The sequence below is a fragment of the Mauremys reevesii genome, linkage group 9, assembly GCF_016161935.1.
Source record: "Mauremys reevesii isolate NIE-2019 linkage group 9, ASM1616193v1, whole genome shotgun sequence".
Taxonomy (NCBI): domain Eukaryota; kingdom Metazoa; phylum Chordata; order Testudines; family Geoemydidae; genus Mauremys; species Mauremys reevesii.
In genome coordinates, this window is record NC_052631.1 from 99,913,161 (window position 1) to 99,927,212 (window position 14,052).

General features: G+C 42.5%; 1 protein-coding gene and 1 long non-coding RNA gene across 7 annotated transcripts in view; one reads left to right on the forward strand and one right to left on the reverse strand.

Annotated features, from left to right (window-relative positions):
- The window catches only part of HS6ST2 (heparan sulfate 6-O-sulfotransferase 2), a 227,414-nt gene that overhangs the window by 145,566 nt on the left and 67,796 nt on the right, over positions 1 to 14,052 (forward strand). The gene's annotated exons all lie outside the window — the stretch shown is intronic.
- Positions 1 to 14,052, reverse strand: part of LOC120372214 — a 51,255-nt gene that overhangs the window by 32,514 nt on the left and 4,689 nt on the right. For 4 of the 6 annotated variants that reach the window (XR_005584788.1, XR_005584793.1, XR_005584789.1 and 1 more), the window contains exons 2-4: positions 10,136 to 10,202; positions 6,684 to 6,756; positions 6,137 to 6,298 (exon numbers count right to left, since the gene is read on the reverse strand). This is a non-coding gene — a long non-coding RNA (uncharacterized LOC120372214). Of the gene's footprint in view, positions 1 to 6,136; positions 6,299 to 6,683; positions 6,757 to 8,119; positions 8,230 to 10,135; positions 10,203 to 14,052 lie in introns of all 6 variants that reach the window. The other 2 variants (XR_005584791.1, XR_005584792.1) reach the window with 2 other exon arrangements.

The following is a 14,052-nucleotide window of genomic DNA, read 5'->3' on the forward strand; positions in this document are numbered from 1 at the left end:
CTCTTTGACATGCATTTTGGAAACTGAAATTTGTTCCAACTGAGCAAAGTGTTTTGAATTATTTTTAAAAAATGTTGTTAAATTGGAAGGGTGAATATTTAAATTGAAGAGTCATTTCCTGAATAGTGGTTTCCTGGAAGTATCTTTTAAGAACATAAGAACGGCCATACTGGGTCAGGCCAAAGGTCCATCCAGCCCAGTATCCTGTCTTCCGACAGTGGCCAGTGCCAGGTGCCCCAGAGGGAATGAACAGCACAGGCAGTCATTGAGTGATCAATCCCCTGTCACCCATTCCTCTGAGCACATAACATGGAGACAGGTTTTTTCTATTTGTACTTAAAACAATAGTTATTAATCATTAGTAACTCACACCCAACCACGTTTGGAATGGGGGATACCAATGTTCTGGTCAGGCAAGCTGCTGTGTTTCCCGGTGTCTTTCATAAACCACTCCCTGCTTGTCCTGGGGAACATCACTGGGCATCCTAGTTAAAGCTGTGTTTACTTTCGAGGGCGGTGTGGTGATGGTGCCTTATGGTATGAAAACAAACGTTTATTGTAGTCCCTTTTTCACCATTTGCTCTTAGAGTGGAAATTCAGTTTTCTAGAAAGTTACCAGTCATCTTTGCTGCTTTTGTCAGAAAAGCTTACTCAGACCCACAGCTCTTAGCTTTGATTCCAGGCCTCTGGCTGCTTTTTTGTAGGCAGAAATAATCGTGGAAGCCTTTTTTGTCATTTAGCCATCCCTCTGGTTTCTGTGTGCAAGCAGGTATTAGCAAACTAGTTAGGTGCTTGGTGCATTTTATAACACTTAGAATTATTTGCATGTTGAAAAGCTTTGACCCAAAAAAACAGAGGCCGCTTCCATAAATCAGGCCCGAAGAGAACAGAATGGCATATATGTGTGGTTCACTGACTACAAGTGTGCTCCAGACGAGGACCAACCTTAAAAACGTTTGTCTTGATTAGCGACTTGCAATCTTCTAGCGCTATTGTACAGTGATCAGAGTCCCACTTGTGTCCGTATTCGTCTAGCAAGTCAGTTCTTGGTTCAGTTAATAACACAAAGAACCCCAATGATATTTACTTGAGGAAAGCATTTACGCACACGCCATAGAAATTTGGTTGTCTTTAAGCACATGCTTAAGTGCTTTCCTAAACTGGAGCCCTAATGCATAGAATGAAAACAGCTGAAAAAGGCTCTGTTTGAGAACTTGCAGGAAGTACGCAATACAACATAAATTCAGAGCCAGGTGATTTTAATATTTAGTGAACACGAAATCTTATTTAAAGGAGTGAGCTTGCAGAGCTGCATCTACATAATTTACTTATTTTTATGAGTGTCTTCAATGCTGCTCTTGCACTGCTAATAAAATATGAACTATTAAGGGGGTTTTAATCCAATCCACATTTATTACAGGGTGAATGTGAGGCTATAAATAATGCTTACGAGAGGCATGAAGTGTGAAGCAATGTAAATGGGTCCATCATCTGTTTCTTGAGATGCGTTCAGTTGGCAATGAACTGCAGAAGGTAAAGCTAATTCTGATGCCAATCAGCAATCTAATCAGCAGTGCATTGGGGTAATTAATCGGCAGGGTTTTGTTGTGGCTGGCAAATAGACAGTTCTGACACATCAGTGCTACTTTTTGCTCCAAGATAACGATTGGAGAGGACACTTTTCAATTTCAACCCCATGTGATGTGATTTTTAAGGACTTCTCTTTGCATTGTCTGTGTATGTAGGGTCAGAAAAATTCCTGAGATATTTACGCTGTATGTGTTAATCTCCGGGGGCTGAATCCTGAGCTCCTTACACAGGTGACACACTTCCAGTGGTCAGGGGAAGGACTGCAGGATTTAGGCTGTGTTAAAATATTCATGCAAGACAAAGGTCAGTTTCTTGACCGAACTATGTAATACACCTCCTGAGGTCCCTTCCAAGCCTGATATTCTATGATTCTACGAATATTCATGTGTATATATATTTCCCCTTCCATTGGAGGAAAAAGCTAAACAATTATTGTTGGCTCCCACTGATATTTTTAATGGAATCTTAACACAGAAGGGATTTTAAAAGTGTAGCTTGTTGGAGGTGGCCTGGTCTGCCTTTATGGAGACACTAGATCTGCTCCCAAAGATTCGAGTCCTTATCGTGGGTAGCTTAATGGAGCTACTTTGGTATCCCTCCAGTATCCTATCTAGGAGCTGGTCAGCGCTCAGTGAGCATCCTGAAGCCGGTGGCCCTGTCCATCATTCAGAAAGGCCTAGATACCAAGACATCCAAATGTGGAGCCCTGAGCTTGATGGGAGAGCCGTGGGACCTAACCCAATTGACTGTGTTCTTTTAACAAAGAAATCATGAGAATTTTACCTTAATCGCTTCTGAAAAGAAAAGACAAGAAGCACACAACTGCTTAGTTGTACCATTTCACAGACCACTGTGCGTCATCTCTGTCCCATTGACTGAGCCTGACAGCATAAAGGGGAGGGAAGGTAACACATGTTCATGTGGGGAAGGATGAAAGAAGCCAGGGAAGAAAGAAGTGGAGAAAAGTGTCTGAGAATTGTTGGTGATGAGGAGGAAAAAATCCACGATATTTCTAGGGGCTGCTCAGCAAGTTCTTAGGCCTCTGACAAGTGTTAGTAGTAGGAATCCCTTTTTTCCTCTTCCTGTCTGGAATCATTGTTCTTGTAAATCTGGCTCCTTCAAAGGAAAAGCTCACTGGAGAGAATACATGGAATGTAGTGTAATAATGAATGATGATGAAATACAAGTATTGCTTAATGTAGAGTTATAAAGTCAGAGACTTTAAGGTCAGAAGGGACCATTATGATCATCCAGTCTGACCTCCTGCATAACGCAGGCCACAGGATCTCACCCACCCACTCCTGGAGCAAACCCCTAACCTATGTCTGAGTTACTGAAGTCCTCAAATCATGGTTTAAAGACCTCAAGGTGCAGAGAATCCTCCAGCAAGTGACCCGTGCCCCACGCTACAGAGGAAGGCGAAAAAATCCCTGGGCCTCTGCCAAGCTGCGCTGGAGGAAAATTCCTTCCCGATGCCAAATATGGCGACCAGCTAAACCCTGAGCATGTGGGCAAGACTCACCAGCCAGCACCCAGGAAAGAATTCTCTGTAGTAACTCAGATCCCACCCCATCTAACATCCCATCACAGACCATTGGGCATATTTACCGCTAATAATTAATTTTGGCAATTAATTCATCTTTATGCTATTCCATCATACCATCCCCTCCATAAACTTATCAAGCTCAGTCTTGAAGCCAGATATGTCTTTTGCCCCCACTACTCCCCTTGGAAGGCTGTTCCAGAACTTCACGCCTCTGATGGTTAGAAACCTTTTGTCTAATTTCAAGTCTAAACTTCTGATGGCCAGTTTATATCCAGTTGTTCTTATGTCCACATTGGTACTGAGCTTAAATATTTCCTCTCCCTCCCTGGTATTTATCCCTCTGATATATTTGTAGAGAGCAATCATATCCCCCCTCAACCTTCTTTTGGTTAGGCTGAACAAGCCAAGCTCTTTCAGTCTCCTTTCATAAGACAGGTTTTCCATTCCTCGGATCTCCTAGCAGCCCTTCTCTGTACCTGTTCCAGTTTGAATTCATCCTTCTTAAACACGGGAGACCAGAACTGCACACAGTATTCCAGATGAGGTCTCACTAGTGCCTTGTGTAACGGTACTAGCACCTCCTTATCTCTACTGGAAATACCTTGCCTGATGCATCCCAAGACCGCATTAGCGCTTTTCACAGCCATATCACAATGTAATGTTGAGGATTCAGTTTTAAACACCACAAAGTGAGTCAGTGTGCACACAAATGTTCTCATAGTGATCTTAATTAGAGCTGGTTTGAAACTGAATTTCTTTTTCCACTGAAAATTTTGACTTTTTGGTGAAAAATCTACAGCTGAAACATTTTGGCTGCAATTTTTAAAAAAGTTGATTTGGAAATGCTGCTGCAGTGTCTCATGAGAGTTGTCACTTGGGAGCCTCGTGTCCGCATTCTGCATGGCCCAGGATCCCTGGCCAGACTACATTCCCATGATGCACCATGGTCTCCACTCCTACTGAGCCACTGCAATGCATTTTGGGAGATTTAGTCCAGCTGGGGAGCCAGGCTCATAGAGGAGGGGAAGGACAAGAGGCACCTGAACCACAACTCCCATGAGATACCACAGCAGTATTTCTGAATCAACTTTTTGTTTTTGTTTTTGACTGAACGCTTTGTTTTTCAAGTGTTGCGTTTTTTGACGAAAAGTCAAAATTTTCCACAGGAAGCAGTCAGTTTTTGTGATGCATTTTGTTTAGTCAAAACCCAGATTTCTATCAAAGAACAGTTTTGATGGAAATATTTTGAAACACCTAATCTTATTTCACCCATGTTGCACATATGGTCTTGATTACATTGTCCTCAGAAAGCAACAAAGAATCCTGTGGCACCTTATAGACTAACAGACTATAAGGATTCTTTGTTGCTTTTACAGATCCAGACTAACACGGCTACCCCTCTGATATTGTCCTCAGATGGATTCATGCAACTCCCGCTGAAGGCAACTGGAGTAGTGAATGAATATTTGAGAGCAGATCGTGGGTTGATGGTATGTTAGACTGCATTAAACAATATAGGACCAGATTCTGAACTCCGTTGGGACTATCTCTGGCAGAAGGGGCTGCTCAACATAAATAAGGCTGCTCCATAATTAGTAATCCAAAGTATGCCATACTGGAATGTTGGCAAGTTAAAGATCTCGTAATAACTAAGTTCATGAGCATATTGGTAATGGGAATTTTAATGTAATGGTAATGTGATTTTTTTTTTTGTTTAATTTCACTAGGATGTTTTTAATATTATTTTAAAAGTAGATTAGTGTTGCATCTTGACAGAGTTTACACAGCCAAAAACATATGCAGCTGTGAAACAGCACAGTGAAATAGCAAAACCAAACCACACCTATCTAAAACGCTAACCTCCATATTTATATGATCACTAATCCATCTACGTGGGATCACTCCTAACATCCAAACCCCAGAATGCTTTCATATAGCTGCCATTTTTTAAGGCAACTGTCAGAGAAATATTTTATTTGTTCTTCTCAAAATGTGACATTTCTCTTCTATACCCTCACAGCCCTATTCCCCCCACCCTCAGAAAGAATAGACTGGTGCAATGCGCAGGATGAGGAAAGAATCCTGCACCAGGAACAAGTTTCAGTACATCATGAAACTTCATGGCCAATAGTGGAAGCTTTATATCGTTCGAGAGATTGGAGATGGCTGGCCTGGCAATGGGACACACCAGCCCTCAAACGAATCAGACCTTAAAATTGTGACTTCAGCATACACAGAAAAGCTATTTTAGGTGATTTTTAGTGGTGTCTAGAATTTATAACTTACAATTTTCCTTTTCCCTCTAAGGCCTATGCCGTTGCTTTACAAATGGAAAGATAAGGAAAAAATGACACCAATTAGTTTTAAAAGCTTTGTAGAACATTTCTCACAGCTCTTCTGTAAAATATGTGATAGATATAAAGAATACATGATTGGTTTTGGCACTCGTTTGAGGTGACCAGTGTAACGCACCACCCCTGAGTGATTTAAACCACATCATGCCATTTTGCACCTGTGTGTATATCTGTGTGGTATTACTGTACTATACTTTAGGAAGAGCAAGGTAGCATCCCCTTTATTTAGGTGGTTAATAGACATTGTTTTTACCATTTTTCCTTTGAAAAGAAATCCTCGGGAGTTTACTTACAGAACTGCTGTGATAGAAGCACTTTATTTTGGTTGTAACGTTAAACCCCCAGAAGTTAGGAAATCCCACATTTGTGTTTGCCTGTGCAACCTGAATTCAGCCCTCTGGTGTGCATGCATAATGATACAGACTTTAATTATATGACTGCATATTATTTTCCTCCCCAGAACCCAAGCCTCATTCCGTGCACAGGAAATATCAATGGGACTGCACAGGGGCAGAATTAAGGTGGCAATAGCAACCGTACATGTGGCATTTCCTAGCTTTAGAGTGCTCGACTTTGCAACCGAAATAACATTCTTTTTCCATGGTTTTTATACTGTAATATTTACATCAACACAATTTCAAATCACCTTTACTGGAGACCAGCTTTCATTGACGATCTATCAAGTTGCATCTTGTAGAGCTCAGCTGTTTTGTGGGGGGGTCACACTCGTACAAAAGAAAACTTATTCGGATTTGTTATGAAAATCAGCAGAAGAGACACCGGAGAATTTGACCGTGTGTGAGCATATCTGTGTATATCATCAGAAAGATATAGATATAAGAAAATTTTCTCTCTAGTATTTGTAGCCTAAGTAACACTGTTATAATTTTCTTGGCTTTTACATTTTCTATTCTACTTCCTTAGGCAATTTCCCGTTGAACTAGATTTAAATCAATGTTACTTAATTCTGAGGAAATGTGTTATCTGAAGCCTGAGAAATCATAAATATAGATAGGAGTTGGATAGAAATCATTAAAATAGCCATATATTTAAACTTTATCCATAAAATTTTATTTCAGTAACTTTCAATTTACTTTAATATTTTTTTTTTTAAAATCCTACATTCTATGTAGATATCAAGCTGATCTGTAGGAGAGTAATTTAACACTTGAGCTAGAAAAAAATCAACCTACCTCAATAACAGACGGGAATTTGCATGATTACAAATCTTTAAGCTGAAGAGAAGACGCTAACATTTTTATCCGGCTGTAAAGTTAAGAGAAGGTGTATACCAAATTAGCGACACTTGATGTGGAGAAGCTATTTACCTTTATGATTTCACTTAGGTTATATACATAGTACTGTGGGTAGCATTGCTAACAACTGCAGAGTTCCAGATAGAGAACACGTCACTGGTCAGTGTTTGTTGGCATGATGGCTTCCTGAGCAGGAGAAGACTAATGGATAACACCGTTGCCTTCTGTGCGACTTGGCCTTGGTCCTTTTCATTAAAGGGACATCTTGGCTTTTTGACCAAAAAATAAAAATTGACGTGCCATGCCACTTGCCATTTATTTAAGGTCTAGGGATCTTTCCATGCATTTATTTTCCAAGCAGTGCTGGCTCCAGCTTTTTTGCCACCCCAAGCAGTGGGGGGGGAAAAAAAAAAAGAACCACCACCCAATCGAGCTGCCGCCGAAGAGCAAGACAGTGAGTGAAGGATCCACTGCTGAATTGCCGTCACTCTGGATGTGCCACCCCAGGGGTCGCACTGCCAACCCCTTTCCATTGGCCGCCCGAACAACGGCCTCCCCGTCGCCCCTTTCCATTGGCCGACCCAGGCATCTGCTTCTTTCGCTAGTGCCTGGAGCCAACCCTGTTTGAGACTTTTTTGTCTCATCTCCAAAGGGATAAAGGTGGTGCCTTACCAGGGCATTCTCAGTTTAAAACAGAGGGGGGAGATGGGGCACGTCCATAGCTAGTGTAAATTGTCACAGTTCCATTCACTTCACTTGGCTTCCCTGGAAGTCAGTAGAGCTATGAACAGTTACAGCAGCTGAGGATCTGCTAGCCAGTTACTGCCCCTGCCGAGTACACATACACGCCATGCATGCTGCTTACCCAGTCTGGCCCAAGTCAAGTAGAAGTTTGTAAGTTTTGTTTGTTTGCCTGGCTGGTTGGTGGTTCTGCTAGTGAATTTTCCTCTGTTCTGAAGATGCATGTTTGTATTTCATTGTCTTTACAATACATACGAAATAACTGCATGGCAGGGTTTCAAAAGGCAGGGACACAATGCTGTCACTTTTGCCTTCCACTCAGTCATCTGAATTTTATCACTAAAAGCAATTTTGAAGCCAGTCCCTCAGCAGAAATACTGAATGAACTCCTCTAACTGGGTGAAGTGAGACACTGAGCAAGTAACATTGCTGCTGTTTGTCAAATACTATTAAAGAATTCCTCTATTGCTGTTCTTTTTTCTCTTTTGATAGATAGATGATGACTGATAAGCAACTTGTTCGGGCATTACTGCTGAGTCTTACTACAATATCCAATGATATGGCTTTCTTGCAATTGCAGTGTTATTTACTGCTTTATTATGTAATCTGTGGTAAAATTAGGTCAGTATTACCTTAATTCTGACTTGACATGGCCTCTCTGAAGCTATGAGAGTAATTCAGTTTGCATTTACTTCTGCACTGGAGCACGTACTCACCAGACATACCAAAGAATTCATCTCACCTTGTTTTGAAAGAAAGAGCATTGGAAAAATTTAATTGCGGGAATCCTGGACAGACTTTGTCCAAACTTTATCAAATTCCTTGTAGAACATGGCGAAATTCATGTTCCACTGATCGCTTCCCCCTTAACCGTAATACTCACAAAGTCACTAACAGCCTCTCCCTATTTCATAGCAAAGATTTAGGAATGGAAGCAGCAGTGTAGCCAGGCCTATTTATTAATATATGTAAGTACTGTGATGCAGTATCCTTGTTGTTGTTTTATGGTATAATTCACAAAATTCAGTAATTGTACCATTTGATCTCCCAGTTGTTGTCAGAGTGGTACCGGTATGGTGCTCTGCTTTCTCCTTGTTGATATCACTTTCGCTGCGTCGTGAGTTCTGTGTGTGTGCTGCCCCCCTCTGCAGGTAGCTGACACACAGCAAACGACGAGAATCCCCCACCACAGGTCCAGTAAGATAGAAAGCCATGTTGGCTTTGTTATGGTTTATGACACACACACCCAGGGTCCGTCCCCCCGTTAGTCTACTTAGCGTGCTGCAGCAGAGTGCTCTTGTGCAAGGGACCCGCTTGGTGGTGGTGACTTCCCCCTCCCCTACGGGACAGGGGCACCTCCCCAGGCATGCATATACACAGATACAAACAAGTTACACACACACCTGGCGTAACGTACAACAACCTCTTCTCTCAACCTCAACACTTCTTTCTACAAGGCTTCTACCTTCCTTCTACGTTGTTTTGGTTGAAACAAACAAACAACAAATCATTTTTTTCTTTCATTGCCCCCTTTGGGATGGGAGGGATGGGTCTGTTTTTTGTCTATGTTTCAATTGTTTATAGTAGTGTGAGTGTGTGCTGTGTTTATGCTAGGTGAATATATGTTTATGCAGCATCAGCCCTTTTAGTGCCCTTCTTCTGTGAGGGCCTACCTCCTCTCAGCTTAAACTTTTTTTTTTATGTTAGCAAAGTCTTGACTTTTACTAGTTCAGCCTCAGCAGGCCTCATCTCATACCCTTATCAGGGCCTGCACTTACTACACCAAGCATTATTGCAGTTGGTGTGGGTCTACTATTGTATTTGCTCTCAAGGGCTTGACCGGCATCCCACTGAAGTCAATGGATGAATGTCTTTCCATTGATTACAGTAGGGTTTGGATCAGGCTCCTAATGAGCATTTGAAACAAAAGTGTCTTTTTCTAGTGGCTCTGTATCCAGAGATTTCACTGTTTAGAAGCCAGATTAGTAGCAGGTGATTTTTGTGATCCTCTGTGAATTGGATTAGAGCACATTAATCGGACTACAAGTGGGACATAAACTGGATCACCGCATTTGTCTAAAAAGTAGGTACAATATTTTACATGGGCTAAGGTTAGCGCCAGGTGTTTAGGGATGGATTAAACTGTGGCACTGATGTGAGGACCTGCCTGAGTGGGGTAATGTGGCTGCCGTTACACACGGGGATAGTGGTGTCGGCTGGGAAGGGAATGCCTGCTCTCTCTTATACGGCACGAAAGGGGCATTAGCAGTTCCTGGGAAGGGACAAGGGAGCCCTTATGGCAGAGCAGCTGGGGCTGGGAGTTCAGCTGGCTCTGCAGATACATAGTGCAGAGTTAGCAGGGTTGCCCTTCTGGGGGGATCTGATTATGCAGAAAGGGAAAAGAGTGAGGACTGTGTCAATGAAACAAACAAAAGGGTAAGCGTAGGCCTGTGGTTGAATAGGGAAGCGAGGGGAAATCGAGCTTCAGACAGGTGAGATTTTGGTCAATCTCGTCTTTGTTTGTCAGAGGGCAACAATTTGCCCACGCTTTGACCCGGTTACTGAGTTGGCCATGCGTAGACGCACCAGAGAAGTGTTTAAATAAACGGGGAGAGGATGGGACATGTCTGGAAAATAGTTCAGCTTACCAGGCAAAAATAGTGCTCAGCAGCCCTGCTTTGTGCCTGCTTGTCACGAGGGAGACACCGCTTTGAACTTCAGTGGAACATGGAAAAGAACAATGAAAAGAGACGTGTGTGAACGTAACCCTTCCTCATGCAGCAGAATCTCTGGCGGGGCGAGATCTGAACGCCTTTAATTCTCACCACTGGAGCACACGGTGAACTCTTACAATCAACAGCTGCTTGCAGAATACTCTTCTTCTTGCGTGGTTCCATGTTACAGTGTAGCATGTATAACTGTGGGGAGAGATCAATGTTCTATGTGGCCATTCGGATTTTAATCTTTCCTGAACTTTTTGGCTGTATTGACCCTTTATCCATATTGAGACAAAGGACCAATCCCCAGTTCTGTTCTACTCACAGATCTCCCGGCAGCGTCACTAAGTATTGGGTAAAAATCAACGGCAGGATTTGGCCAACAATCTCAGTAATCCTCAGATCTTTGGCAGGCAGCCTTCAATAACTTAGAAATTCCCAATATAAGCAGTAGTTGAAGCTTCAGAGTGTTTGGGTCTCTTTACACTGAATGCCTCTCCGGGTTTTTCTGTTTTTTGTTGTGGTGGGTTTTTTAGAAAAATAAAGGCTTATTTTTCCAGGCAAAAAGATCTTTCTCTGGAGGGGATAGTCTTTCCCGGTATTTATCTCTCCTCTTCCTCCCCCCCCCCGGTGTAACTTTGGGAAACAAAATATTATCTGCTAGAAATGGCAAAGCCATAACCATGCCCATTCGTGAATACTCTCCAGCATGCCAGTGAATCAGATTTAAGAAAGAACTTTGATCGTTTCTGAATACAGTATTTTACATGAATGTGCAAATGTAAAAGCCGAGGTAAACAAAAACAGGCTCTGCATATTTTTAGAGTGATTTATATCATCTGAAAGCCTTTATTTCTATAACAGAACTGAAGAGAAACTTCTCCGTTGCTTGTAAGGCTCAGTGTCTTTCTTTTGTTGGCTAGGAAACCGATTGGTTGAATAATTATCATGAGCAGCTCAAAGAGTTTTCTATGTAACAAACTATTTGCCATTTCAGTGGCAGATTCTCATTATGCAAAAGGGAAAATAGCCATGAGAAGTGTTAAAACTGCTCAAGAGCAGGATCATGGTGTTTGTGTAATGAAAGAACGCTGCTTCGGTCATTGTTCTGTCGCAGTTTTACCCCTGCTGCTTTGGCAAGGAATCAAAGATCTTCTGAGGCTGGTAAATCTCGCCAAGGGACCAAGGCTGTAACGTACCACACCAGCCTCCTGCTATCGCTGCTTCCCATTGACCCCGAACCATGCTATCATGAAAAAATAAATACTCGTAGCTTAGTTTACCCAACACAACCTGCACGTGAATAAACAAGCATTAATCATACAGACTGCACTGACTCAACATGAATGCCGCTAGCAGGCAGACCTCTTCATCTGGAAATACCATTCTACTCCAGATGATACATAGCAAATGCACCTGCTAATAACTGCTAGAAGACCTCACCTCTCCATTCAAGATTAGCATCCTGTTCAAACTGAGTGGAACCCAATGTTTCCATCCACCTGACATATGTATAGTTTCCTCATCCACCACACGCAGCCAGGTCTGTGTGTGAGACGTCACGTGGTTAGCTCTTCACCTGGATCAAGGTCAGTCCTCATAATGAGCATCCCCCGATAGACTTTTAACAGGGGATAGCCCATCTGTACCGCTTTGCTCTGATAAATTCCTAGCAACCAGCAGGTAAGGGACCAGCTCCTGAAGTCCTTCCCTGAACCTTACTCAGGTAAAATCCCAAGTCAGAGGGTATTTCATTTTGAGGCTGGACTGCAAGGCTTTGCCATCATCAGTGACTTGACACTTCTTCACTGAAGTCAGTGACCTCTCATCAAATCCTTAAGCTATATGGAAGCTGTAGCTGCTCAGTGTTTCACATGTTATTTGGTATAAGTGCCATTAGTCTGAGCATGTTACACTTGCGCTCTATGACCTGCACTGCCTACCTGTTGGTTGAGCTCTTTAAGTCTTTCACTATGTGGCAAGTTTTCTTTTCCTTTAATCTAGAGCTGCCCAGAGCTTAGGATGGGAGGGATTTTACCGTAGTTTGTAAAAATCCGGATAAAGCACTAACCTGCATTCTGTACATTCGAGGTGAATGTCATGCTTCTGCTTTCATACGGGTGGGACAATCTGCATAGATTAGTCTCCGGAAGAGTTAGGGTTAGGGTGCTGATCTGGGTCTCATGGTTAGGGTGCTGATCTGGGTCTCAGGAGAGCTGGGTTTAATTTCCAACTTTGCCACAGACTCCCTGCGTGACATTACGCAAGTCACCCAGACTGTGTCTGTTCTTCATCTGTAAATTGTGGGTAATGGTGCTGACCGTCTCACCAGGGTGTTGTGAAGATAAATTAGAAATTGCAAGGTGTTCAGATACTATGGAAATGGACACTATGTCAGTATCTAAGATAGCTATAATCAAGATAAACCAAAAAACTGGAGGGAAAAAAGGGAAAATATGATCATAGATGTGTGGAGAATGAGGTAAGATGTCTGACTCTTCTATTCCTTCTTGTCAGCCTTCCTGGTCCTAAGTATAGAGCCTACATCTGCATGAGTCTAACCTTTAGGATGCAACAATCAGTTTCACACATACAGAATGGGAAGAGACTGTCTAGGAAGGAGTACGGAAGAAAGGGATCTAGTGGACCACAAGCCAAATGAGTCAACAGTGTGATGCTGTTGCAAAAAAATAGTAAACATGATTCTGGGAGCATTAACAGGTGTGTTGTTAGCAAGACACGAGAAGTCATTCTTCCGCTCTATTCTGAGCTGGTTAGGCCTCAACTGGAGTATTGTGTCCAGTTCTGGGCACCGCATTTCAAGAAAGATGTGGACAAATTGGAGAGGGTCCAGAGAAGAGCAACAAGAATGATTAAAGGCCTAGAGAACATGACCTTTGAAGGAAGGCTGCAAGAATTGGGTTTGTTTAGCTTGGAAAAGAGAAGACTGAGAGGGGACATGATAGCAGTTTTCAGGTATCTAAAAGGGCATTATAAGGAGGAGGGAAAAAACTTGTTCAACTTAGCATCTAAGGATAGAACAAGAAGCAATGGGCTTAAATTGCAGCAAGGGAGGTTTAGGTTGGATATTAGGAAAAAGTTCCTAACTGTCAGGGTAGTTAAACACTGGAATAAACTGCCTAGGGAGGTTGTGGAATCTCCATCACTGGAGATATTTAAGAGTAGGTTAGATAAATGTCTATCCGGGATGGTCTAGACAATATTTGGTCCTGCCATGAGGGCAGGGGACTGGACTCGATGACCTCTCGAGGTCCCTTCCAGTCCTAGACTCTATGAAACTAATCAATATCATAACCTTGTTAAGAGTATATTGTATTTATCACTTAAATGGCGTTACCCAAATGCTCTGGGAAGACCACATGGAAAGATTTTCCACAACTTCTCCAGTACGCTAGGTGCATATTAAACACACGAGCAGGCAGATGGGAAGCAGTCATGTCAGTGTGCTAGAAGAAAGACCTAACATTGTGCCCCTACAGGGCATAGCCATCTTTTCTTTGTCTGTCTGTCATCCCTGCTTTTCCATGGTGTGTGATGTAGTGTGTTGACGTTAGCTGGAAGGAGAGGGGATTATCATTTGGTGTTTTTCCACTTCCAAAGTGGATAAGCCGAATCAGAAAAAGGCTCCCTTACTCCAGAATAAGCGTGTTCACATGGGCTTCATTCCAAGTAATTATTCTGGAGTACCTCTTCTGGGATATTTCCAAGAAGATAAGCCCTTGGGCAAGTCAAGTAGAGTGTCATTAGTCATGCTGCAGTAAAGCCTGGCGAAGGATCAGAATCAGGTCCCGCATGGTGGTTGATCTTGGACTTCTAGAATGGATGTT